Here is a 27,770-nt window from a genome sequence, read left to right as displayed (position 1 = left end):
TTTTTAAAAAAGAAAAAGAAAGAAAGAGTTGTGCTGGAGGTTGTTGGTTATCATCTGAAAATTTGCAAAATTTGTCTTTCATTTTCCAGGTTTTTGTCTTGTTGTGTAGGTTGGCTCAATCCCTTGATTGCCTTCTTATTCATTTGAGTAATAATATGTATTGTGATAAACTGAATTTTAGTAAGTGAAACTTATACCATTTCCATTCCCCGCCCCACCCCCATGGGCCCTAATATTGTTAGGTAACTAATCTACATTCTTGGTTACAGCCAGGAAGCAGAGGCAAAACCCATAATGCAGGAACAAAGAGTGCTGAATCCCCGGGGGCAGTTTTCAGTCTGTCCTTCACATGAGGCTTAAGCTGGCAAACAAAAGGAAACAGGGTGAGGGAGATATGGGGAAATAAGTAAAGCCTGGGTATGTGCAAGCCACTTCAAGAAAATCCTCCAGATACTAAAAGGATAGTGCCAAGACAACAGCAGCATGGACTTGCAAGACTGGGCCTTCAACTGCTTCTTTTGTTGTTGTATGCCTTTTGTTGATGTTGTGTGCCATAAGTTAAACCTATCACATTTTCTTGGCAAAATGTTTTTGGAGGGAACCTCAAGTGTACCTAATATAAACAGGGATCTTGTACTGCCTTAGAAACTAAGATAACAAATTGGCACCATAAGCTCTCGTAGACTGAGGCTACTTCCTCAGATGCATCTAAGGAAGTAGAAAATGGGTGCATCTGCACTGTGGAATTAATGCAGTTTGAAATCATGGAAGTTGTAGTTTAACACGGTCTTCTGCCTTTTCTGTTAAAGAGTGATGGTGCCTCACCAGACTACAACTCCCATGATTCCATGCCATTGAGACATGGCTGTTAAAGTGGTGTTATCCTGCATTAATACCAAAATATAAGTGTACCCATAAGTTGCCCAGGGGACACCCGGATGTGTTACCATCCTGCTGGGATTTTAGACTTCATCTGTTCTTTTTCTATGAAAGGGACAATTACATCACACAGGAGACAGGAATCCTGAATCTCAATTTACTTTGTTGTTGGTAATGCATTTGAAATTTATTGACTGTTTTATTACCCTTTATCCCTGGCCCCTACATGGTCAAGAAGGGATCTCTGCCTCCACCCAGGACATCTCAACAGACAACAGAAGTAACATCTGAGACAGTAGGCCCTTGGCACTAGCATTGTCAATATTATTGTTTTTAACTCAACAGATGAGATTTGAATTAATTTGGACTGGATCAGTACTGGATCTGAATTAATAACTCAAGTTCAGAAATTGTGGGGCTCTTGAACAGCTCTAGTACAATGTAGTCAAAAAGATTACTTTGCTTGTTAGGTGCCTTCAGCATCTCCAAACTACACTAGTCAACAAAGTCAGCTGTTTTGTTTCAGCACTAGTTATTGTAAACACACTGAAAAATATTTTGGAGGAAGGAAGGTACCATAATAGCATTTCGGATCTTGGTAGGCAGCTAATGAACTAATTCTATGGCAAGGATGAATAGACGCTACTTTACAAAGAATAATATCCTACATCCTACACCATTTACAGTATTCTTAACTCTTCCCTGTTTTATAGTGGGGATTGGAAGACTGGGTATGGGAGCAGTGGGGCAGGAATCTATGTTTTTATTATGGGAGGAGAGATCTGAATGTATTAGGCAGCATGCCATAGAAACTTAAGAGTTTTCCATCTCCATTACAAGTTGAAGTAAAACCTTCGTATAAAATTGAAATGAAAGGGCACATTATTATTCCATTTTAAAATGTTTGCCTGGAAGTCAAACTTAAGAATACATCCCTTAATTTTCTTTCCTTTTTGCAAAATATTCTGATACACTGAGCAACACTATGTGCCTTTTTTGTCTTTCAATGCTCGTGTAAAAGATATTACTATGCCACAGTTAATTATTTTCTATAATCTATATGAAGATTTCTCCTGTTAGTGCAGGCATGGGCAAACTTTGGCCCTCCAGGTGTTTTGGAAGCTGAAGTTGAAAACATCTGGAGGGCCAAAGTTTGCCCATGCCTGTGTTAGTGCATAACAGGAGATATAAAATGGAATTTCCCATTTGGACACTTTGAGAATAGAGATCTTGATATTTTTGATATTCTGTTTTGAGATTCTGGAGAATATTTATTTGCTCATGATATTCCTTACTCAACCTGTTTAAGTCTCCTGCCCCCAACATTTCACATTGCCCTTCATTCAGCTTTGTCATCAAGTTAGCAAGCTATTAGCAGCTGGCGACTCCCGAGTCAACAAATGGTAAATAGTACATTTCAAATTTTAATTCAGAATTCCAAAGAACTATCCAGAGTGCTAAACCTATTCTGGGACATGGTTGAATTAAGTGAGAATTAATGAGAATTAATGAGAATTAAGTGTTGACCAGACATTGGCGGGAATTTACTTGGATACTTAATGTGTTTGTAAGTGGATCTGTCTGTGTAAAAAAGAATTGAACAAGAATGAGATTGTGTTGTCGAAGAACTAGATTCCTGGAAATGGAGTCTGATATGTATTAGGTTACTCTTTTAAATGTCCCATTGCACATATTTGCAATTCTGTAACAGGATTCCTTGGCGCCTGCTATGTAGCTAAGTAGACCACAACTGAAAATTGGTTAAACATTTTAATTGTTAAAAAGTAATTAAAGTAAAGTAAGTAAAGTAATTTCACTTGCTATTGGAGAAGAACATTTAATCAGTGATAGCTGATGGCACCCACATCAATTGGATAGTAGCTCCATTATGACTGTCAATCTAAACTTGGAAGGAGCTATCCACGGTACTAAAGAGGTCCACAACACTAACAGCTCCTTTATAATTCAGATCCAATGATATATAATCTCTCTATTAATGCATTGAACATTGTGTTTCACTAGTTGTTAATTATTATTTTGTAAATCAATCACCACAATCTTACACAGTTCTACAAACCACAGCTCTGGGTCCTTCCTATTCCTGCATCTACCTCTTTCCCTACCAAGAACATACACATGACTCTTCAGTAGCCAGTAAAGTGAAACCACAAGGCAGCATCCAAATATGTTTATGTAACTGGATATGCAGAGATGGCATCATCTTCCTGGACTTCCAGATGACCTCCATAAATCAAGGTAGATGACTTGTTTTTCAGGTATTTGAAGGAACACTTGGATACTATATGATGCAGTAGATAGTGAGTTGGACAGACATGTGGATGAATGTGCTTGATATTCTCTTCTTCAACTATCATAAGACGTATGCAGGCCTAATATCACAGTAGACCTCTGTATATCACATTTGCATATATTCAATTAGGCTTTCAAAATGTCCACAGCAGGGTTCCAATTTTGTTTATGCAGCTAAAATGTTCTTGGTAGCCCAAAGACTTTGCTATGAACACTCTGAAAAATGAATTTCATTTTTTGTATTCTACCATAAAGAAATTCACATTCAAAATTAGTAGATGTCTTTCAAAAACCTGCATTTTCCACCCAAAGTTAGATTTTCTGATAGTTAAGCTGATACATTTTGAGTGGAAGGAAATACATTATTTTCAAACTACAGTAGAGTCTCACTTATCCAAGCTAAACTGGCCGGCAGAAGCTTGGATAAGCGAATATCTTGGATAATAAGGAGGGATTAAGGAAAAGCCTATTAAACATCAAATTAGGTTATGATTTTACAAATTAAGCATAAGTGAGACTCTACTGCATAGTTTTGGAATTTTATTCAAGTAGTATTCCCTAGGTACATGTAAGAAACATTCGTGTGAACACTGTATATTTATAAAAGCAAAAAATCTATGTGTTGCTGTTTTTGATTTTCTTCTGTGCACTTCGGTGTTTGTTAATTTTTCTACTGAAACATTTGTTTTCCTGTTTAGACATCCACATATGGGAAAAGAATTAATACTGGGCAATATATTCGAACATCCTTCTGTAGAACAAATAATCAATCTGCCGCTGTTCTTTGAGTTAGTTTTTCATTCTGGTATGAAAATGAGATCAAAGCCAGATTGGTCCTTCAAAGACAATTCTTTCTAGTGCACAGTATGCATTCATTTGGAGCCACCATGTCTTGGAAAATTCAGTATATATACTACTTTTAAAAAATGTAACCTGACTTTATTCTGTTCTAATAATTGACTACCCATTTCCACTGGCGTAGACCAGAACCTTTTTATTATTATTATTTATACCCCGCTTTTTCTTTCCACCAGGAGATTTATGTTGGTGACACACTTTTTAGACATGCATCATTTCATGACACAGCAATTCAGTTTTACTAGCCAACCTGAGGTTAAACCAACCCTTTATAAGAGTTACGGACACAGATATAAATTGTAATGATGAAATGTATGGGGACACAACATATCTCACATAAATATTTTTATATATATTTTTAAATATATGATTTTTTGCTTATTTCACACATTCTGTCCTCGTGACACTCCTACACACTGCAGCCAACACACTAATATGCTGCAACACACCGTTTGGAAAGCTCTGCAGTAGATCTCGGATATTTAATATATTGTATGTGTTGCAATAGCTGAAGGCACACACAGATGTGCTACTAGAAATCTAGTGTCACAATTATTCTTAAAACTTCCATGGAAGATTGGATATTAAGTAACGGATAGATGGCAAAAGATTAAGATCATTTAATTCAATGGTACTCAGTGTTGCTTCAATTATTTTTCTGCCTAAGGGGAAGGCAAAAATAATTTATACTGACTCAGGCCATTGATCCATATAGACTAGGACTGCCAATTCTGACTGGCAGGGCCTCTCCTGGATTTTAGACAGGATTCTCTCTTTGCCTTTACTAGATTTCTGGCATTCCCTGTGGTTTCCTAAACCAAGACTAACTGGCCAGACTTTGAAGATCATACTTTGCTGAGCTTCAAAAATCAGGCAAGATTGGATGTGTTCATAGGTGGTTTAGTGATTCAACTGGATTGGGAATTAAATCTAACTTCAACACTAGTAACAGAGCCCTGCTCACTCCCCCTGAGGGCAAAGGGTAGTTTAGGGGCATAGAACAGACTAGGTGAAACTTTTTTTTAACAAACCACGAAGAGTACTTCCATAACACAAAATAATTTAGAAATCAGGCTCCATAGATCAACTTCAGTGGACACTCAAGACAGATAAACTTCACTGGACACTCATAGGGATTTGGTTAACCAATTAAAATCCATGAATAAACCAGTTTTTTTTTTAAAAAAACTGAAAATGTTCAGGGGAAGGGGGTTGAACCCCTACCCCCCCCCCAATAGCTACAGCCATAGGCATATCCCTTAAATCTAACCTAAAACACAGAAAAGATTCACTGCTCCCACTGTTAGTGAAGCCACCAAATGCTGTACCTCTGACTGATTCACATGGCAATAAGGAGTATATGATATAGCTGCATTTGCAGAAGACTCTATATCATTTAATATTTTGGGAGGGTGTTGCAAGGTTTGGGCCTCATTTCCCAAGGTATCACAATAGTTAGTACATATTAAGATGAGTAAGAGCCCTGAAATTGGGTACATTTTTAGCTCAAGTGATCCCAATTACTAGAAAAATCTGAATATTGAAATGTTTAAATTTCTCCCCTGAAAGACATCACTCAATAATACTTCAGTGCACTCAGGTGAAATAGGAAGCTGAAATTTCCTAGGCATAGTGTACACAATGTACAATTACAACCACCATTTCCTTGTATTATTAGGCAAACAAGCTGCATTTGACCAGTTGATGTTATCACAAGTGCTTGGGCAAGTTGGTATCTCCGGGGTTTGTTTCGCTCAGAGCTTACCTTTGTCCCTGTTATAAATTTCCCTTTCTCTTTAATAGTAAAAGGAAACAATCTCTTTCAGCTTTGTCATTAGAATGAAAGGAAACCCCTGTTCCTTTTGGATTTGATTTCCCTCCTGCCCTGTTACAGGTAAAGTTACAGCTTGCTAAAATCATACGTTTCAGGAGGAGAAGGAAAAGATTGCAGGGGGCTCATTTTCTCTCCACTCTCCCCCCCCCCCCTCTTTTTGATACATCCTTCCTTCCGCCCCTCTCAATCAATTAGTAGGCAAAGACTTCCGAAAAGCCTTTTCCTTCCTAACCTTTCACAGGCTTTTGTGGTAATGACCCTGGAGAGATCAACCTGGACCTTTGTATGGGGTTTGTTACCCTCCCAGGGCACTGTAAGGTGACCTTCCCTGATTCCCCCTTTTCCTTTCCTACCTCCTCCTGCAGCCCTCTTGCGTTCTCAGGAAGGAGGGAGCAGGGGAGAGCTAATGTTCTCAAAATGGCTAGATCCCATTAGATAATGTTTCCTTTCTGGTGTCGCTTGAAACTGAGGATACGTGCAGAGAGAGCAGGGGCTTGCTGCTTTTAATAAGCAACATCCAGTTTACCTGAAGTCTTGATGAGGAAAGGGGAATACTTTCTGTTTCTAATTTCTCTCCTTTTTATGGTTACCTCTTGGCGTATCCACCAGGATGTTTCCAAATCCTTAGGTCACATTTTGGAAACACACTGCTACTATAATTTGCTATATATATCACAATATAATATAATGACATGCATGCACTTATCTGTATGTGTACTTTATACTATATCTTTATATGCCCCCTCCTGCATTTTGGCCTGAGGGGGGGGGGGGGCTCAGCAAATATAGGTTCATCTTAGAGTGCATTTCCACATTCAGGTTGGGTATGCCTTTTCAGAAATGCTTGAACCCAGAAGTATTTTAAATTTTTTAAATGCTGGAATACCAATACTTACATATGGTATATATATAATGAGATATCTGGAAGATGGATCCTAAACGCAAAAATGTTTTATGCTTCCTATATACCTTATGTTCATAGCCTGAATGTAATTTTACACAATATCTTCAATACAGTAGAGTCTCACTTATCCAACACTCGCTTATCCAATGTTCTGGATTATCCAACACATTTTTGTAGTCAATGTTTTCAATATATCGTGATATTTTGGTGCTAAATTCATAAATACAGTAATTACTACATAGCATTACTGCGTATTGCACTACTTTTTCTGCCAAATTTGTTGTCTAACATGATGTTTTGGTGCTTCATTTGTAAAATCATAACCTAATTTGATGTTTAATAGGCTTTTCCTTAATGCCTCCTTATTATCCAACATATTCGCTTATCCAACATTCTGCCGGCCCGTTTATGTTGGATAAGTGAGACTCTACTGTAATATTGTTAATTAATATGGTATAACTCAGCCATCTAGGTAGATAAGTTTAGATTTGGGAGTATTTCAGTTTTCTGAATTTCTGATAAGTAGTGCACAGCTTGTATCTGACATCTCTGTTTTATGGTTTATGCAGATAGAGTTGTTTAGCATCACCATCTGCAACAATCACCTTGTTGCCAATCTCCTTGTTCTGGTTTTTAGGTGCACCCGAGTGCTATTTGGTGTCCATGAAACATCCAGGTAGTATCTTTTAAAAAAATATTTATTACTTTTAAGAAAAAATATATACATAACCACAGTTACCATACTTTTTTCACATCCAGGTAGTATCTAGCTGTGATTCAGTAGCATGCTGCATTGAACCAAATATATGCTTTTGGATTTCTTGATGATCCTTGAAAGTCCAAGAACAGAATACCACCTCTTTGCAATTGGTTGCTGAAGCACAGCCAATCATTACCAGGCTACCATAGCTCCATCTGATTTATCAGTGGAATCTAGCATTGGCCCTGACTTTGAAAATCAAATAAAAATAATTCAGGGAGAGAGAGGGGGAAAAAATCTAGCTTTTGAACAGTCAATCCCCCCCCCCAAAAAAATGTTTTTCATAAAGTGGATGAGATTGAACAAACTGGGATTTGAATGCCAGCAAGGTAGAAGTAATGGTGGTGGTGGGGGGGGGGGGGTTGAAAGAGGGGTGAGAGGCAAGACTTTGCCTTCCTTGGTGCTGCTCATAGAAGGCACTGTGAAGGATGGACATCATTGGTCACATTTACCAATAGTGTCACTTGGAGAGGAGAGGGTGTTCCCATTGGCTGTCATTTGTTTCCCACCCCAAGAAAATGTAGCAGGCACCAAACAGTCACTGAACCCTTTTTGCCTTCCATCCCTCATTCACTATGGAACTCATCACAAAGGGCGGATTTCAGCGGCATATGCAGGCTCCACCCTACTTCATCCATGGAGCCCAATGATGTGGCGGGGCTCCACGGGTGAAGTAGGGAAGAGCTGGTGCATGCTGCCATAATGGCAACATGGGAGGCTTCCTGTAACACCCCAAGGCTGCTCGAACACTGGAAACCAGACAGAGACCAATAATCATATAATATCTTTATTTGAACAATAATAAATTCAAGAAAGAATAAGTGGAAAGGAAGGGTGAACAATAGTCCTTTAAGGAATGGTATGAATTAGTCCAAAGAGTTGAAGAGATATGTCCAATATTATTGTCCAAAGTCCAGAAACCAAAACACGCTCAAAACTGCTGCAAAGTTCTTGAGCGGGGAAAAACAACAAAGCAGCAGGAGTAAACAGCAAAGTCCAAAGTCACAGGAAAGTCTTGGTTACAAGGCAGGCAAAAGACGAGGCTAAAAGCAAACTGGATTCAGGAACAAGGCAAGGGCGTGAATTCACTCCGGATTAACAACGGGAGTCGCGGCTCGGCTTGGCCGCCAGGAAACAGCAAAGGCTTGGAGAAAACAAGGAACTGGAAACGATGAAGTCGCTATATTGACACCACAAGAGGTTCACAGTGCAAGACACTTTTATAGAAGTTAGATCTAATTACAGCGAAGGGAACCAAAGCTCCCCAAATGTTCCCAAAGCAATCTGCTATCCAGTATCTGCTTTAGCAGCCAATCGTTGACTCCTGTGAAGCTGCTGTATCTGGGATCTTTGTTGCTGGAAAGTCTGTCTCCTGTTAAAAGATGCATTCCCTGGGAAGCTTGAAACATCTTGTTCTTCCAGAGGAGTAGTGTTATCATTATCTCTCCCAATTAAGGAAGCCTGGGAGCTATCCACAGCTGGGGTCTGTAATCGGAAAGAACTTGAAGGAGAACTAGGTGAAATGTCAGAATAGGCTTTATCCTGGTCAAAGTTCATATCTAAACCAGGTTCAGCATCCAAAGGCAGCTGGGGTATAACACTTCCTGTTTTGCCATTGGAATCTATAAGGGTGTTAGCGAGCAATTTAGAGCAGCAGTGGATAGTGAGATCCAAGCAGCTGTGGGTTAGGCCTGGTGAGAAAATGAAGCCAATAATTCCAGACTAGATCTCACCAAGCTGAAGCAGAAGCCATTGAGGTATTTAATTTAATTTCAGTTGAAAGTGATGCCAGCCCATGATAATTCACAAAAATAAGCTGAAATACATAAAACAGCAAGACTTGCACTTTTATACAGTTTTCAGGTTCAAAATTCCCACTGCCCCCAGCTAGACCCAGCTTTGCCATGATTGGCTGAGCCAGCATGACGTCAGCAGGGGCTCCCTGGAGCCAATGAGAGAGCGCCGCCTACCTTCGATATAAATTTCCCTCTGTCCAATAATGAAAGAGGGGCTGGCAGATCTTTGAACAATGGCTGATGATGGGATTAACTATCCCTGGTGTGTGGGTACAATAACCCCAATAGGTCTGTTGAAACTCTTATTGTCCTTTTGCATGTACAGTCTCTGATTGAGCCCAGTGTCCCAAACACCAAGCTTCCAGACAAGTCCAACAGAAAATATTTGTCTAAATGATAGGATTATGATTGGCCCTTTTCTGGGCCCTATTGTCAATCCTAGTTCCTGGGATGGGGAAATGTCACTGTGGGGAAGGCTGCAACATTCCCTGCTCCCCGCATTGAGGAAATGTCCTTTATGAACAATTATTAACATGTCCAAGGGGTTCTCATCTTCCCAAGTGGTCTGGTCTCTGACCCTCCAAGACTTGCGGAGAAAAGCTAATCGCCTATTGTTCCCTGTGTTGGATGCATGGAAATCCTTTGACAAAGGTGATGGTCTGAGGCAACCTGAAATACCCAGATCTTAGAATTGTCAGCCAGAGTTCACAATGGGGTCATCTTGCTTCATTTTTATACATTAATACATATAATCATAAAAAGAAATCATAAAAATGGGGGGGGGGGTTAAACGTAAGGAATCCATAGAATCGTAGAGTTGGAAGAGACCTCGCGGGCCATCCAGTCCAACCCCCTGCAAGAAGCAGGAAAATCTCATTCAAAGCACCCCCAACAGGTGGCCATCCAGCCTCTGCTTAAAAGCCTCCAAAGAAGGAGCCTCCACCACAGGCTGGGGGAGGGGGTTTTACTGCCAAACAGCCCTCACAGTGAGGAAGTTCTTCCTGATGTTCAGGTGGAATCTCCTTTCCTGTAGTTTGAAGCCATTGTTCCTTGTCCTAGTCTGCAGGGCAGCAGAAAACAAGCTTGTTCCCTCCTCCCTATGACTTCCCGTCACATATTTGTACATGGCTATCATGTCTCCTCTCAGCCTTCTCTTCTGCAGGCTAAACATACCCAGTTCTTTAAGCCACTCCTCATAGGGCTTGTTCTCCAGACCCTTGATCATTTTAGTCGCCCTCCTCTGGATGCTTTCCAGCTTGTCAACATCTCCCTTCAACTGCGGTGCTCAGAATTGGACACAGTATTCCAGGTGTGGCCTGACCAAGGCAGAATAGAGGGGGAGCATGACTTCCCTGGATCTAGACGCTATACTCCTATTAATCCCATTGGCTTTTTTCACTGCTGCATCACATTGTAGGCTCATGTTTAACTTGTCCACAAGAACTCCAAGGTCTTTTTTACACATACTGCTGTCGAGCCAGGCATTGTCCCCATTCTGTATCTTTGCATATCATTTTTTCTGCCTAAGTGAAGTATCTTGCATTTGTCCCTATTAAACTTCATTTTGTTAGTTTCGGTCCATCTCTCTAATCTGTAGGAATACCTGTACGAGCAGAGGCCTTTCAATATGGAGTTTTGGGGTTACACACCGATCAGGATGTACAAGTTTCTCTAAGAGGCTCCTATCTTCCTTAGTCCTCTTGTGTAGAGGGAATGTGAAATTATAGAAAAGAATGGTGGGGAGGGGTCCCTGGGGTCAGCAGGCACCATCCAGGGACCATTCTGGGATGATGCGCCCAGGAACAAGGAAAAACACACAGGTGATGGGAAAGGGAATCCGGCACAAGGGAAGGGATTATGGGTTAGGTAGTTAGAGAAAGAAAGAGAGAGAGAATGGGAAGAAAGAGAGAGGCTATCTAGTGGATGATGTGTTTTTGTAGAATCTAGTCTAAGGCATCAAGGAACAGAAAAATGTGTGTAACTCTTATCATTATACCATTCCAGCCTGGTGTCCTTGGCAAAAATTTCCCTGATTCCCTGGTTATAAATTATATTTTATTGGTCGGGGGGGATCGCCCTCAACTACAAGGGGAAGCCGTGTGATTGACGCATCACCTCATGGGATCACCCTCAACTGGAGCTAGGTGAAATGGAGCATAGGGCGGCAAGTTCCCCATGCCCCCCAATGACACACAAAATGTCTGGTGGCCATGTGACAAAGTAATATGTTTATACAAGTCCAAATATTAAAAAAATAAACATTCAAAATCTGAAAACTTTTGGTCCCGAGCATTTTGAACCAGTGAGATTCAACTAGTAATTCATTTTACATTAGAACATCTATGCAGGTGTCTCAGAAACTTCCACTTGAACAGGCTGCAAAGAGATAATCACAACTGAGAAAATGTACTATATATAATGCTCCATTAAAAGCAGGCAGATATTCATGATAAAAGAAAAACACACCTCAGGAGCACTTTAAAGAGTAGGAAAACAGATCTGCCCTTATTACTGTATCTCCCAGCACAAAACACCTTTTCCCCACAAGAGCAATAAGATGCTCCTGTGAGTGACCACGCTGAACCTTGCTTCTAAGTAGGCAAGCATAAGATGTTGCACTGTAACTCTTTTTGCAATTGGTCTGTTTCACATCTTGCTGTAAAATAGGGGTCCTCAAACTTTTTACGCTGAGGGCCGATTCATGAACCCTCAGAATGTTGGGGAGCCAGACTATAGATTGAAAAATAATTAACAAATTCCTATACACACTGCACATATCTTATTTGCAGTGCAAAAAAATAATAATGAAATAGCAACACAATATTTAAAGCGAATTAACAATTTTAACCAACATAAACTTACCAGTACAGTAGAGTCTCACTTAAACGGGCCAGCAGAACGTTGGATAAGTGAATATGTTGGATAATAAGGAGAGATTAAGGAGAAGCCTATTAAACATCAAATTAGGTTATGATTTTACAAATTAAGCACCATAACATCATGTTATACAACAAATTTGACAGAAAAAGTAGTTCAACACGCAGCAATGCTACGTAGTAATTATTGTATTTACAAATTTAGCACCAAAATATCATGATGTATTGAAAACATTGACTACAAAAATGTGTTGGATAAGTGAATGTTGGATAAGTGAGACTCTACTATATTTCATTTGGAAGTGTGGACCTGCTTTGGGCTGATGACATACTCATGTTAATTAGGATTATTGCTGTTGTGTGCTTTCAAGTTGTTTCAGACTTAGGGCAACCCTTAATTTAAAGATTAGGGTGGGGGCTGGACCTTGGAGGGCCACATCCAGCCCACTAGCCTTATTTTTGGGACCCGTAAAAGCTTATTACATTGTCACTAAGCTCTGTTAATTTTAGGGGATCCTTCACACCTTTTGCATGGCATAGAGTGAATCAATGGTTCTATTGTATTTTCTTTTTTGAGGTGGATTTTTTTTGCCAGCAGTGGTGTCAAGTAGGGTTGGTGCTACACAGTGTGGTAATACATGGTGCAACTCCCGCATCACCATGGATCTCCTCCAGCATCACACCAAACTACAATATTGAATCTAAAATATCAGGCTATTTGACAAAACTATTTTAAAAATAGCAGCAGCGATGAAAACAGTAATACTTTTAGTATGTGCAGACAAAAACCTATGATTCAAAATGCCATTGTACTTGAGTAATAAAGACAACTTTGAAGTCTGCATGTACTTTTGAAGGTTCAAAAAGTATATAGGCAGAACATTTAACCTTGTAGGTGCAGTATATTGATTTTTTTTTTGTAATGCTGGGCTTACAAAAATGTTATTTTTAAAATTTAAAGTACATTTCTGCAGTAACACTGCACAAAATTATTGATAAATTGTTATTTTGCAGTCATGCCGGCCACATTACCTTGGAGGTGTCTATGGACAACGCTGGCTATTCGGCTTAGAAATGGAGATGAGCACCAACCCCCAGAGTCGGTCACGACTGGACTTAATGTCAGGGGAAACCTTTACCTTTACCTTTTAATTTTGCAATCCCTCCTTCTGATGCTGTCACCCAGTGGAGTTTGCAACCCCTTAGTGGGAAGGTGAATGTTTGCCAGTGAATGTTCCAGTTCACTCCCGTGTCAGTACATCAAATTAATATTGGGGCAAAATAATAACTGAATCAACAAATCCTTCAAGGAAACAAGGGTATTTTAAAGCCTGATTTTACCTTTTTTAATTTAGATTGTATCATTCTGAAGATATTTTCAGCACCAAAAGTGTTGGATCTTTTTCAAAAGTCATAATTCTTTCAGTTTGTATTTTTTCCCTACATCTTTCAATAAGATACTTAAATAGAAACAGAAATGAAGTGTGTAGGATGGGATGGCTCTCCTTTGATTCCTTTGAAAAAAAGCAAATTGATTGAGGTCTTTGAATGTCGCTCATTTAATACAGTAAACAATAAGGAGACCTATTTTTAAATGAAATATATATGCAGATCAATGCATTTTTTTCATTCATGATTAAATTGATAGGTATTTGAAATTCAGCTTTCGTGGTCACTTACAAAGATATCCTGTTGGTGCCTAGGCCTTTTCTGTCTTTAAAATGATTCTAAATCTGAAGCAAATGAATCCATAAACCTTTAAGTGAAGCCAATAGATTATCCCAACCATTTCGCCTCTTTTAAGTCAGACTCAGAGATGATGACCCATTTCCTCTGGAACCAGCAGGTGACCACACTGGAAAATGCTTATATAAACAAATGCTGCCTCCATCACCTACCACCCATCAGGCTGTGAACATGTCCTCAGAGAAATTTTAAGCCAGGCTATGGAGAGTTCATGCTCATTTTTTATCTGTACATCACTATTCTGGAACAGTCTGCTCAAAAAGCTGGGCTGCTGTGATTTGCACACCCCATAGTCCAAGGGCCAAAGATTCAAATCACAGTTGGGCATTAATAAATACATGATGTATGTATCCATTACAGGCACCCGTTTGGCTCATGACAAGAAAGGGAATAGACAAGACACACTTAAAATGATATTCAATATCTATTTCTTTTTCAAAAAAAATACCAACACTATCATTGCACTTTCCGGACTTGTTTCCTTATCAAAGAAGCTATCAAGTGTCCTTTAGGGCTACTAGAAAAGTCAACACACAAGTAGAGGACCTGCTCAATGTGCCCACCTCTTTACCCAGACTCTAATAAAGATGATTAAATTACATGTCTTTTCCTCCCATTGAAATCACAGCTCACTGCTCGAGTTTTAGAGCTCAGGAAATAAGGCATGACAACTTCCCTCATGAAATTTTAGAAGGCAGAGCAGGGGTCCGAAGGATAGGGCTGCAGCTGCAGGACGGGGCTGCTCTAATTAAGAATTCACCCTGCTGAGTAAAATCTAATCTACCTCGAACAGAGAAAGGAACTCAGGTTGCCTCAAGCTGTCACCTATCTGCTCCCTCCCTTCTCACTTCAGCCCCATGCAAACTCCCTTTCAGTTACCCTAAGCTGCTCTCGCTGTGGCTGGATGAAGGGAAGTTTGCCTCAGAAAGTGTTCCCCATGCACTTATGAGTACATTAAGAACAATCGTTCTGAGCTCAGGGAGCCGTTGGCCTTCTAATAAAATCTCTGCTTTTTTAACAGGAAGAAGACAAAAAAGTATGATATGGCAAGGAAGCTATGAAGCAATCCATCACTTCATTGTGTCATTGTAGAAGTTCCCACCCACAAGATTTTTAGAAGAAAACATGAAGATTGAGTTACTTTTTGTGACCCTCTTGGTTTAATAGTGCACCTCACTCAAAGGTGTGCCTCAAATTTCCATCTACACTGATGCAACCTAATGTGCAAAAGTTCCTCATGGATAGCTAACTTGCCACACATGTGCTCACTGACAGCCATGAGTTATGATACTATGGATGTGACCACAAGCAGTAGAGCACAAGGCTATGACACAAAGCCTGCCTACAACTTCTGCCTTACATCTTCTGTCTTCTTCTCCAGCATCTACATGCTGCCAGGCCCACTCAACAGTTTTCTAGGATGGAATGAGACAAAATGCCATTTTGTATCCAGCATCCACTCCTCTCTAATATTTAGGCATACTTATCCATGTCATATTCTATGATTTTCCATCACTGCAGGTCCCAGTGGTATGAAACAATAGGGTGATGAGGAGTGATTGGAGGAATTAAGATGCAGCTCCCACTGTCAGAAAGAAAACACTACTGAGCCCAATGCTAGTGATATTCTGCTCATTTTGCCCATTTTGCTATTGCCCAATTTGTTCCTGTAAAAATCTGGGAAATATTATTTAGGGAAGCTGAGTACTTCTCTAGCTGAGAATTCCAAAATCCCCACCTTAAACTACATTTCCCAGAAATCTGCAGGAGCAAAGTGGGTGATAGCAAAGCGGGTACCTCTGCTTTAAAACGCCAATGTGATATTAGACTGTGAAATTCTGGCGTAAAATGTGAACTTATCTAAACAGATTGATTCATAAACTGTCCAGGAGACATTTTTTATTGTACTACTTTCAATTCACAACCAATGCTGCTTTTCCTCACACAAGATAACCCTTCACTTGTGTGACAAAAAGCAAAGCAGATATCAAAATGTTAGTAAATAATGGTTCTCTAACTCAATCAGAGTTTGCTTGAAGTCACGTACAAGACATTAAAAATATTGCCAAGATCCCCCCACCCCCTCTCTGATCATATCCAAGCCAGGCTGTTTCCAGAGTAGGTCTCAGTTCTTATTTTTCACCCTTTCTTGCATTATTGTTTCTTTAATTAAGTTGACATTCAAACATGGTTGGAGGGTAGGATGTCATTTGAAGCTCATTATCCTACCTGAAACTACTGATTGGTACAGCCAAATAAATACATCTCTAGCTGTTCACATGGACTGCATGCAAAGGAACTGGAATACAGAAAGATATAGGCAACCAAAGTGGTTGAGAGACCTCACAGATAACACCATCAGATCTCATGATGGTGTCTGTAACCTTAGAGCTGTCAGGCTGTTATCAAGTTTGATGATTAAGGTAAAATTAATGTAGTGGGGCCATGATGCTGTTCTGTAAAACAATTTCCACGCTCATTTGTACATACTAAAGGGAAACCAAATTGCTTTTTCAATGTTTTTGCATCCATATCTTCATTCTTTGCCACTTGTGCATATATAGTATTTTCATGTATGTGTTGAACAGAAGCAAAGTGACAATGCTTTTATTCAAAGAAAACAGGATTGACATTTTAGCATTGCTTGGAAAAGTTTGAGTGCAGGTGAACTTTCTGCAGTTACCCATGGTGTTCCTAGTTTTGTATAGCAGGAGGTTTGATTTTATGATTCCAAGAAATAACATTTGCATTTCTAATTGTAGATGTAAGCTCAAATGGATGACAGGTATTGCTTGGAAAATGGTAAAACATTATTCTCCCAGTTTCACAAAGGCATCCTTAAGATAAGACTTTTCTCAAAGATCAAGTTGGTGTTCATGGTACATCCTTCAGCTTTCCCTTACATTGTAGGTTTTGCAATAAGTGGGTAGGTTAGACTGTGGCAGTGGTGTCCTCAGTGACCCGTGTCGTTTTCTAGAAATATATACTTTATCTTTTTTAACTATAGACAAATGCAACACTCTAAACAATATCTATTTACCTTCACACATTTAGATGGGATTCTAATTCTTAGCTAAAGGAATGTTCTCAAGATGATGACTTCATTAAAATAAAAACTTCCAGTATCTAGCAACTGTTGTTTCCATTGATCACAACTCTGGCCCCAAACAAACCACAACGTGTAGTTAACTCAAAGGGGAAGGGAACACTTCCAAAGTCCTTTTGACAGTCAAGCTGGAAGAGGGCAAAGGAAGATCACTGTGGGTACATGTATTACAATGACCCTTCATATTTGCTAAGATTGAGTTCAGGGACCCCCATGGATACCAACATCCATGGATGCTCAAGTCCCATTACATACAATGGCATAGTGAAATGGTATCCCTTCCATAAAATTATAAAATCAAGGCTTGCCTTTTGGGGTTTTTTGGGGTTTTTTGTTTTGTTTTGTTTTGTTTTTTTAAAAGAAAGCTGTGAATCCATGGGTACTGATTATGTGAATACAGAGGATGGGCTGAATTATGTAGTCTTCCTCAATCTGGGGAAGTTCCTAGATACTTGGGATATACAGCTTCTAGCATGAGCAATGGTCTGGGTTTATGTAGAACCAAATATTTTGAGGGATCTAGGTTAGGATAGGCATTGCATGATAGGCAGACAGCCTGCTGGGAATAGCTCCAAGGTCATTCATTCAGTGTATTTTCTGGATTGATAGAAGGGATTTGGATTTGTTGCTTACATCTATTCCAAGTCTGATAACCTCTGACTTCTAGAGTCTCTAACTGGCTGTCTAACACAGAGAGACTCATAGCTCCAAAGTTATGAGAAGACCTTTATAACTGCTGCTCACTTGCTCTCACTGTTCCCAGAAAGCAGCACAGTACATTGTTCATTTACTCCCAGACATAACTCCCATCTCAGTTCCTATCAACACTGAAACTGCTTTGCTATAATGGCCAAAGCTTTAAACACTTTGGCTTCAGTTCCTTTTATTGTAGCCTGGGGCATCTGCCAATTAAATCCTACTAGCCACTCAACGCGCTCACCTCCCTGAACTGTCTTATACTGGAGCCCAAACACACAGTCCTGCTATTATCACGTTAAAACACAAGCACACACACTCACCACAGAAAACATTATTAGGATTATTTGCCAACAGTCCATGGCTACAGTCCAATCCTCTTTCACATAGCTCCAGCAACACTCAAATCCTCACACCCCCGAAGCAAACCCAACCACCGTATAAGCCGAACACACACTAGTCTGTGCTGTGAAGGAAACCTTTGTTGATGCAGTAGTTTTTAACCCATTCTTGATTCCTTCAGACATTGGTTTCTTAAACATAGGTTGCAATCAATAATGGGTGATTAATTAAATGAATGATGTCTTGTTTCCCATTCATAGTTTCTCTAATTGAATTTCTGGAAACTGATATGCTACAGTAAGAAAGCAATTTGAATAAGATTCCTAATTGTTATTACAAAGAGACTTTTGACAACAATCTGGAATGAACAAGAGTGAGAATACATTTTAAATTAAAAAATATTAATTAAATGGGGGAGAGTATATTACTCCAAACCCAGGTACAATTCATTGTGAATAAATCCTTCTGACTGCTCTTTAACAGGCTAGTATTCTTTCTGTCTCAATTAACACAAATATATTTAAGAAAGCATTACTATACTAGCTGGCCAATGTGGATGAAGGCAGAAAGTCTACAGTCCTAATTTCTTCAAAATGATCATTTTGAGCATATGATTGCAAGCTTACAAAAAGTTCCCTTTTTGTCCAGTTGGCTGACTGGTAGCTTGCAATTTTAAAAAATGTAAGTTTTCCAAACCCTACAAGAAATTCTACCATGATATTGGAATTGTTTGATATAGCACTAAATATAGCACTTGCACTGTCTCACAAGCATGATAAGATCCTTACATTAAAAACTGGTTGCCTCCCTACTGGCAAAATAAACTACTTCAAAATATTGATTAGTCAATACCAATATTTGTGACCTTGAATGAGCTCCACCCCTTCCCCTAGTGCCATTATGTGAGCTACAATCCCAAGCTATTTCCTGAACAAGCCCTTCGGGACTTAGCAGTGTCCTGGAATAGATGTTCTCACACTGAAAGCACAAGAACTCAAGCACTTCATAGAACGTGAGCAATGGATGCTCTACCATCTTATAGAGAAACAACCAGAATATGGAATTAGGTTGCAACTAGGGTAGAAGATAACAAATTTCCAGACTACGAGCCATTTGTTGCCACATTTTTGGAAATAAATGGTCAAATCCCCATTGCACCATGGGATGCTAGAAGAGTATAAATTTCATTTGACATGGGCAACATCACAGACAAATAGCATCATGCAAAATATCTTTGGCCATTTCACATGCTCACTTCATGAGCTCACATTCTCAGCACACATTTAGTAGAAAAGCATATGCCAAATACAAGATGTTCATCCTTAGTTTTCTGCAATACACTTTGCTGTGTTAGACTGCAACAGATTAACACAGCAACAGCCCCTCCCCTCCCTGAACATTATAGCTAGTCAGTGTAAATAAACACCTGCCAACACAACCCCACAATATGCTCAAATAATACTGTAAATTTTAATCAATATTCAAGGAAATTAATCAAAAGAATTAATAATTGTCAGGAGTACTAGAAACCTTTAGATATGCATGATTACGCATGTGGAACTATTATTCAGTATGTTTCTAATAATGATTTTCTTAGGTCAAGGCCTGTTTCAAAAACTGAGCTCAGAATCTTCTGCTCAGCAAAATTCTCCAGATACAAAGACTTCTGTTGCACTCTGTAAAGGGACTTATTTGTTCTTACCTTCTGTTCTGGCTATTCCACGTAAATTCTTTTTCATTCCTGAAAAAAAGACAGAAGGTACATTTCAGCTCTCCAGGGCAAGTAGGATGTGGCTTGCTTTCTTTTCTGAATTGTATCTTCAATAAGATCCCAGTGGCCTTCTCTGTATATTGCAGCATAGCATGTTGGTGACTTTTCCACAGGTTAGGACCCTTTACAGTCTTTGGTATAGAAAAATGCCATTATAGTTGTTTTCTCCTTTTGTTAACCTTGTCCTAATGTAGCTGGTAAGGTGTCCAGCAAGTGTTTCAGAAGCCAACTAGGCCTTCACTGCAGATTGTCTTACCAAGAGATCATTGTGTATTTCCCACTAGCCAAGGTTCAAATTTCCAGCTTTGAAAAACAGATGCTCAAAAGGTGGTTTTGAAAACAAAACAAAAGTGAAAGCTAAAGTCTCTTCCAAACAGAATAGTGGCATGCTCCATACCAAATTGTTTTGCCATTATGTTAAGCTTGTTTTCTAGCCTGGAAAAATAACCAGGATTAACAAAACTGAGATAAAGAAAGGCCTAAAAGGATAACTCAGAACAGATGGGATAGTAATGCAAAGAGAGCTATGGCAGTCAGGAGGCGGCTGCTGTCGTCCTTCGAGCAGAGAGGAAGTGAGGCTGGAGAGTACTACCATCTGATCTTTTATAGTGCTTTGTTTATTAGCAGTGTGCCCCTATTTCATAAAGCAGTGTTTGCTAGAGCGCACATGAAGGAAGGAATGATGAAGATGACTATTAACACCAGTCCAAGGACACCTTTTCTTAAGCCTCTTTCATAGCAGCAGGCATGGAGAAACAGCCTAGCAATTGTTCTCTCAAATGTCACCTTTCTGTGCAGGCCACTGTGCCGGCAAAGCCATGCTCTTGTTGGAAGGAGATTTTTTTTTCTCATTAAAAAAATCAACTTTGCTATTCTCCACATATCTCCAAAGAACCTCAACTGACAAGGGATGCTTTTCTTCTCTTCCCAACTGCCCCCTTCATCGTCCTCCCTCCTCTTTTCTTTTTCCTTCTTCACACAGTATGAACAATTTGTCTCTGTTCTGGTACATTCCTGCAGCTCATTCTTTAGGTGCCCTGCATAAGATTTACACTTGGTGGAAAATGGTGAACACAGAAGGAGGGGGAGTGAAAGATAATACAAGGCCTACATTTAGACAGAGCAGGGAAGTGGACCTAATGTATTCCAAGATTGTTGTGCCATCAATTTAATACCTGAGCAAGGAAAACAAAGAGCCTTCAGAGAATCTGAGACCCTTCCCCCATCCTAAAAGGAAATGAAAAAAAAGATAAAAGAGGGTTGAAAGTAAAGGCACAAACATAATTAAAGCTATCCAAGTAATTTCTTGAGGGTACAATATATGATGAGAGAGAAGCTCACAGGTTAATTGTATTGCTGCCATTATTAAAGTAGTCCAGCATGAATGAATTTCCTTGCACAGTTTTCTCAAAATTCAACAGAGAATGGATGTGGTAGGTAGTGGGAATACGTACTATCACAGAAAAATATGCAATTATTCTACTAGTTATTTCAAAGGGCTTTAAATTATAAGAGGATCATGGGTACATCTACACTGAGCACTTAGATCAGTGTGCAAAGCAGTCAGCCCACAATGACAAAATACCATATAGGGTTGATCCACATTAACCTGGTACAGCACTGCTTATTATGACTTTACCCCCAAATTAAACTAATTCAGGGGTGAGGGAATCCAAAAGCAGGCTGTACCCCCAAATTAAGGCTTTTCAAGACAGCTGGGTCAGGTTTTAGATGAGCCAAAGTCCTTGCTTCTGATCTCCATGCACTCACCCAACAGTTTCAGCAGAGTCTGTGCATAAGCTCTTATCATATGATTGGGAACCCTGATCAATCAAGCACAGAGGCTCTAGACTGGCAGTTGTACACCCACAAATCTCATCCAGATTTCTGGATGAATTCACAGAATTTATAGGAAGGGGCAGCAAGTAAAAGACAGTAACCCTGTTATCTGTAGGTTTAATTTCTGTAGTTTCAGTTACCCATGGTTTCCATTACAATACAATGCTTTGGCTGGAAGTTGGCCTCCAACTTTCATTCTGTTGTGCAACAAGCAACAAAAGGAAAGTTCGGAATGTTTCATTTCCCCACCTTCAATATGATAGCAGGTAAAGGGGGGACTCTTCCTGCCATTGGAAGCAAAAAACATAGGGATTTAGAACTTTCTTACTATATATTCAGTCTTTGTGTGGGCGATGGACAACAAACTATACGACAAAGTAAAGTTTGTTGTTTGCAAAGTAAACAAGAATAATTATGTTGCAATCAAAAAGATACAGTTTTGGAGAACTGGGCCCCCTATTAGTGGGAATATGTTTGTCTAAACAATGGGAAGTAAGATGATCTTACCTGCATATAGATCTGTTTGAATACAAACATGCATTTAATGCAATATTTGTCAAAAAAAATGCATAGTTAAAAGCAAAATAGAAATTTGATTTTAATCTTTCATTTTACAAAACAAATTCAGAGTGTTTTATTTACAGAAGAGCCCATTCACACTATGCAATTATTGCATTAAGTTTCTGCATTGACTGCTATGCCTTCCTTCTATGGAAACCTGGTGTTACTAGAATGGCCAAAGAGGAACTCCCTGGCTGAGGATTGTAAAGTAAAAAACTGCCAATTCTAAGAATCCATAGGATATTGCCATGACAGTTAAAGTGAAGAAATGGCTCAAGATCATCTTATAATTCTCTTTAAAATCACCTGGAGAAGCTTTCAGGAGATGACATTTTACATTTAGAAACTATTTCAGCCTCCTATATTTATTGAGAGGCAAAAAAAATTCTCCTTCAATCTTTAGAAACATTTGTCTCCAGTGATAGAGAGTAACTTCCATTCCAGGAATGCAATGTGTTTTCTATTTCAAAGAGCTATCCGAGGTGCTGAGACTATTTTCAAGTGAGGATTCAGCACCCTGGAAACCTACGTTAATGTAGGGAATAAAACTGAGAGTAGATTCAACCTTCCCTAACACCGAAGCCATCAACTGTCACTTCTGTATCCTAGATGTTATCTTTTCATTTAATCACTTTGCATAATGAAAAGATAATAATTAATAAGGAGCTGCAGTGGCATAATGGGTTAAACCCTTGTGCTGGCTGGACTGCTGACCTGAAGGTTGGGTTGCTGACCTGAAGGTTGCTGGTTCAAATCCGTGCGACAAAGTGAGCTCTCGCCTGTCAGCTCTAGCTTGCAGGGACATGAGAGAAGCCTCCCGGGCATCCCCTGGGCAATGTCTCTGTAGACAGCTAATTTTCTCACACCAGAAGTGGCTTGCAGTATGTTCTCAAGTCACTTCTCACACGATAAAAAACTTTTCATAATTTGATTAAAAAATATTGCAGAAACAATGTCCTCTTTTCAGGGATTCAAACCTGTTACTCTTCAGGGGCATAGTTGCGGCAAGTCAGGGCATCAATAAAAACAAACTTTCAGTTAGGAGGAGAGCCAAAAAAGGATATGTGTATTCCCCAAGAATTTGAGGTGCAATCAAATATTAAGAAACTGACATATTTAACAGAAGTGTTCCTGGTTGTGAAAACTTAAAATGTTCAGAATAGAAATAGGGTTTTCATGGGCAATGACAGTCATATTTTGGTGGAAATTACTTGGTCTTCTTTCATGTTTGAATGGGAGGATTGTGAAAGTAATTTCTGTAAGAATGGCAAATATCATAGAGTTTTCATGGGCAAAATGCCTGCAAAATATCATTTTTTTCTAAAGAAACTTGCAAGGGTGAAGTTAATTATGAATAAACAAACTTGTTTTCTGTCACATCAAAGTCACAGCATATAGAAATCTGGGGTCCACATTATTTTACTTTGTTTGTGGGTTTTGTTTAATGTTATAAAAACTCACCTCTACATTTATACCAGGCAACAAAGCAAGGATATTATTACCTCTGATGACAAACATGGGTTAATTTTCAGCAATGTCCTGTTGGCAAACCTTTAATAGAATAAACAGCTCTACTATCAGATGTCAGATAAAAGGACTGTCATATCTAAAGCTTATTTTCATTGTTGATCCAGTATAACACCAGCTTCCAGGGTATTCCAATTATGTTCCATTGCCATCTTCATTGTTAGTCATACCAGCTGGTGCATAAAATTCAATTACTTCAATGCTGTTTAGTGTGCCTTTATGACAGAGAAAACACTCGATGTGTGTTTATATTGTATATCAGCTACTAAATTAACCCTTTTAAGATGGCTGGGTGGCTTCTTCAAAGCTTGAAAACTTTCACATTAGGGTTTGGTTCCCCCAATGTTTTGTATGGTGACACAGGGGATATTCCTGCACCTTAGTTTATAAACATTTAAATTAAGTTGTTTGGATTAAAACAAAAGTACAATAATGCACTTTGGAATCACAATGTTAATAGTTCTTTTCCACCCAGCTGTAGCACTTGTATCAGTGCAAGAAAGTACCTACCAAGGAAACTCAAGTAATGTCATAAAAAACCAACAGGACAGGCCCTTGATGTAGGAGCAAATTTGATCTTTCATGTTGCTTATTAAATTCTATAAGGGAAAATCAATGGATTTCAGGCAGATCTGGATGAGCAAAATCTAACTTATAGACTTCTATGGACAGGAACCCCTACTGTATTTCTCTAAAATTGTTTATTTGCATTAATTTTGAACATGTACAGGCCACCTATAAGGTTAAAAAGACCTTTTCAGTGCAACTTCTAAATTTAAACAAAACAGAACAAAACAACTAAGATTGCAATGTTTTTGATATGAGGTGGGATATAAATGAGTCCTAGAGCAAAGCAAAAGTTGAATTCTCATTAGAGGCCATTATTACTGGATTGTTATATTTTGGCTATATGATGGGAAGACATCACTCATTAGTAAAGACAATAATGCTTCATAAGGTAGAAGGCAATAGGAAAAGAGGAAGACATCATTACAGATAAATAGACTCTATCACGGAAGCCCTGGCTCAGAGTCTGCAAGACCTGAGCAGGTCTCTTGAGAATGGGGTGACTTTTATTCATAAGATCACCATAATCCAAAGTCAACTTGTTGGCAGTTAACAACAAAATTAATATTTTAACATTAATACAGAAACACAAACTATTGGCAAGAGCCAGCAATAACGATGTGAAACATCCTGCCTCGAAAGATAGTAAACACTAATAAATATTTCTAAAATCAACAGCTGTCAATTGAACCCCCTTCTTATTTTTTTTAAAATAAGTGTTAAGAGTTGCCTAAATGGCTCTAATGATAGGGCCTGACTGATTCTAGCTGGCCATGCTTTCTGCACTATCAAGAACAATTTCTCCCTTGCTCACCAACTTGTTTTTTCCTGGTTGGCACCCAAGAAGAGTCTGATTTGGTGCTCATCCTAAACTGCAGGCCTGCTGACATAAGTGTAGGCAACACTTCTAGTAATTTGATCCAAACAGATTAATATTAAAGGTTAAGGCCAGCATGAAAAATTGAGCTTGGAAATGAAATGGCATCTAGCAAAATTCTAGTTACGACACAAACCATGCTAGCATGGATTCAAGTCATGCTATTATTAGGCACCCACATTCTGTACTCTGAATGTATTAAATTAATCAAGCCTAAATGGCATTAGGGAACCAAGGACATCAAGGGTGCATGACCCATTGGGAATTTTAACCTACATGTTATTTGTGCTGTCTGTGTGTATGTTGCTATATGTATTTTAATACTGTTGTGTTTTATTTCATTGTTTTAATACTCTTGTGCCACACCTCGAGCATCAAGAGGAGAAGTGGGCAGTATTGTTATTGTTATTATATTCCATCAAAAGCCAGTTTGCCTCATATTTCCATACAGAGTGTTCATATCAAAATTACCTTGATTTTATCTGGTTTGAGTATCATCTTGTTCAACCTCATTCAGCCCAGAAATTGGCTTCAGATATTAGTCAACTGAATAAAGCTTCAGACCTAATGATTTCTGCTATTCCTACCACTAGCTATTTTTTGTTGTTTTATAGACCATCAAGTTGACTCTGACTTATATTACCATATCATAGGATTTTCTTGATGAGATTTATTCAGAGGGTGCCTTCTTGGGATAAGTAAGACTTGCTCAGGGTCACCCAGAAGATTTCCAAGTGAGCCCCCAGTCCTCCATTCAGCTGAACTAAAGCTGTTCTAGTCCAACTTATTTTCTCAAAAGTTAGGAAGAGAGAAGCAAAATTCAAAGCTGGATGTGGCTTGAAACAAACTATTAAACCACTGTGGCCTTCCAGGGGTGTCACAGTTGTGATAAGTCCTGTTTAAACTTTAGCCAAAGCTAAACATCAAATGTCAACAGTAACTTATGCCCAAAGTCTCTGCAACACAGTAGGCATGTGCCTAATCAAGAAATCCCGTCAAAGCTGTGATGCAAGGAAGGTGGGAATGTTTTACATTTATATTTCCCATACTAGTCATAGACCTTTGAAATCATTTCATTCCAGCTAGTTAAAACTGGTATTCTAAACCTAAAGAATCAATATATGATGACTTTTAAAGCGATTATCATCAGTCTAGCTATCATTCAAATTCTTTCACATTTAATAACTTAGCTCCAGGTTGTGTTTTCTTACAGGTAGACTCATGAAGCAAATACTTATTCCTGAATGCATATCATGTATTTTATGACCACTAAAATGTTTCACATATTAAGAATTTTAAAAGCTTGCTTGATGCATTTTCTGCATTTTGGTCAGTTGATAAAAGATTGTGGATTTTGAGTTTTGCTGCATAACTAACAGGCTACTTTTATATGTCCACTGATTCCCAACTCAGACATATCTCCATTATGAATACAGTGCAATTCTCCCTGTTTTCTGAATAAAAAGGGATGTGAAATTCTAATACATTGTGTAACGCCACATATAAGTGTCATGCAGTTGTGCCCTAAGATAATTATGTGTAAAAATCATACATCAAAAAAAGTTGAAAGCAGTTGTATAATGTCACCTAGTTTGTGAATTGCAACATTGCACAACTGAATGCATAACCAATTGTGCATTTGCACGTGAAATGTACAGGAATAAGCATGCACAATGCACATGTGCATCCATGTGTAACTGTGCACAGTGCACAACCATGGACAACTTCCTCTGCAAACTTCAGTTGAATACTGTTGTACACTTCTGACTAAAACATCAGACCACTTCCATAGGGTAGCTTACAAAATGCTGAAAGCATTCATGGGATTTTGATGAATGAATTTCAGATGTTTCCATAGTTCTGATGTATAAATTTCTTTCTAATGAGAGTCAAAATAAACAGCACATATTACAATGACTAAAAATTATGTCAACTCAGAGTTAAAAGGAAAAAAACATAAGAAAAAAGAGGGAAGAATCCTGTTAGAGCACTACACTATTCAATAACAATAAAAGATATAAAAGTAGTTGTGTAACTGCAATTGCTAGCACAAGCTGTCATTTTGTAATCAAGTGTACAGCCTTCTTTCTCCTCTCCTCTCCTCTTTTTCCCTTCTCACCTTCTCGCTTTCAGTTTTGGCTTTGTAGATGGGAGCTAAATGATCACTGAAAAGGTAATCTTGAAGTTTGGGTATCCATTGCCCAATTGATTGCATATCTGTGGGCTATCACAGTAGGTACAATCAATAAACATTTATTTACTCTGTCCTAAAGGTATACTGAATTTTAATCAGAAAACAAGAGCTTGTGTTCAGCAATTCATTTGAAAAAGAAAGTGACTGCAAACCAACGTGGTCTGGAATAACTGTAGTAAAAACCGTATCATTGTTGATGTTTTTCTATTTGAGCTCTAGTATTTTCAAGCAGTTGTCTGCTATGAATTATAGACTAAAATAATATTTTATGGATGTTCTCACATGAAATCAAGTAGCCCATAGGATCCAACCTTTATCCTAAAGTGG

At 38.8% G+C, this 27,770-nt stretch overlaps 1 long non-coding RNA gene across 1 annotated transcript in view; it reads right to left on the bottom strand.

Moving 5' to 3' along the window:
- The window catches only part of LOC134296299 (uncharacterized), an 85,803-nt gene extending 64,351 nt beyond the window's left edge, over positions 1-21,452 (bottom strand). Inside the window, exon 1 of the long non-coding RNA XR_010002990.1 lies at positions 19,810-21,452. This is a non-coding gene — a long non-coding RNA (uncharacterized LOC134296299). The remainder of the gene's footprint in view (positions 1-19,809) is intronic.
- Positions 21,453-27,770: the final 6,318 nt, after the last annotated feature.

The sequence above is a fragment of the Anolis carolinensis genome, chromosome 2, assembly GCF_035594765.1.
Source record: "Anolis carolinensis isolate JA03-04 chromosome 2, rAnoCar3.1.pri, whole genome shotgun sequence".
In the NCBI taxonomy this organism is placed as follows: domain Eukaryota; kingdom Metazoa; phylum Chordata; class Lepidosauria; order Squamata; family Dactyloidae; genus Anolis; species Anolis carolinensis.
Note: the sequence above shows the minus strand (reverse complement) of the source record. Positions and strands in the feature narration are given on the sequence as shown.